The 1149-nt window shown below is 53.0% G+C and overlaps 1 protein-coding gene across 3 annotated transcripts in view; it reads left to right on the top strand.

The window, feature by feature from the left end:
* Nucleotides 1-999: 999 nt before the first annotated feature.
* RBM12 (RNA binding motif protein 12) overlaps nucleotides 1000-1149 on the top strand; it is a 15025-nt gene continuing 14875 nt past the window's right edge. The window contains exon 1 of one of the 3 annotated variants that reach the window (XM_027770159.1): nucleotides 1000-1018. The gene's annotated coding sequence lies outside the window, so the exon portion shown is untranslated. The other 2 variants (XM_027770160.1, XM_027770158.1) reach the window with 2 other exon arrangements.

The following is a 1149-nucleotide window of genomic DNA, read 5'->3' as shown; positions in this document are numbered from 1 at the left end:
CACGCACACGCGCCTGGCGTGAGTTTTAAGCCACGGGTCAGGGACACAAACCGCGGTGGGCTACGTGGGAGTCCAGTGACATAGCCATTACGCTAACTGCTGGTTCCCCAAAGTAAATTTTTTTAATGTTAAAATAATATGAAAGTGTATTCGCGGAGGGTTTAGGGTGTGTACAGCTTCCACGGTAAATTTTTAAACTTTATTTATTTTAATTTTGATCAGAGAGAGACAGAATGAGAGAGGAAAGTGAGAAAGCAAGCCCCTGGGTCCAGGACTCGAACCGCGGTCAGGCCAAATGCCCAAGGAGCCAAGAAGGGATTTAAGGCCCAGAAATCTCTCCTACAGAGTCTGCAATTCTGTGTATACTTCAGCTGAATGAATGTATAGCACTGAATAACCTTGCACAATCCTCACCAGTCTCTCTGATGTTTCACTATAAAGCAGACAGAAACACATACACACAGAAAAATCCATGCACTACAACCTAGCAGCTATGCCTGCTGTCTAGGGTCCATCACTTCACTACCCAGAACTTCAAAGGCCCTCCTATTTCACGTGGAAATCCAGCGCCCTTAACCACACCACCTTACGGCACCACCACGGTAAATTTTTTAAATGGGGGAAATAAGAATTAGATTTTTGGCTCTTAAATCAGGACAAGATTTTGTGGTCCATTTAATCCTGAAAACCATGGTTAGGCACTACCTCCTTTCGCGGAGGCTCGAAGAGGCGAAGAAATGTGCACAATCCCGCGGTGGGAGGCCGAGCAAGACACTTGTCCCCAAGGGCGGCGCAGCATCAGTTGCCTAAAGCTGGAGCGGAGCACAAACCTCCCACGTGCGGACTGAACAACCCCCCACCTCCTTCCCACCAACACAAGCGATTTCCGGAAGCTCCCCTGAGAGCTCAGCGCGCTTGCGCAGCCCCGCCTAGTGACGGCAACCACGCTGTCCCGCCCCCTCCTGGAACGCGAAGGTGCTGAGCGGGCCGGCGGCCATTTTGTGAAGCAGCGAAGGAGGTGGTGTCTGCGGTGGGCTCCGGGAAGCCGTTCGCGCTGGGGCTGTCGGCCGCGGGGCGGAGGCACTCGCGTGGGGGGTAACGCGGGTCTGGGGTCTGGTGCCGCGCAGATCTCCCCGGTAAGACTCACAC

Source organism: Tupaia chinensis, unplaced genomic scaffold, assembly GCF_000334495.1.
Source record: "Tupaia chinensis unplaced genomic scaffold, TupChi_1.0 Scaffold000115_1, whole genome shotgun sequence".
Taxonomy (NCBI): Eukaryota; Metazoa; Chordata; class Mammalia; order Scandentia; family Tupaiidae; genus Tupaia; species Tupaia belangeri.
This window is presented reverse-complemented; position numbering and strand designations above follow the sequence as displayed.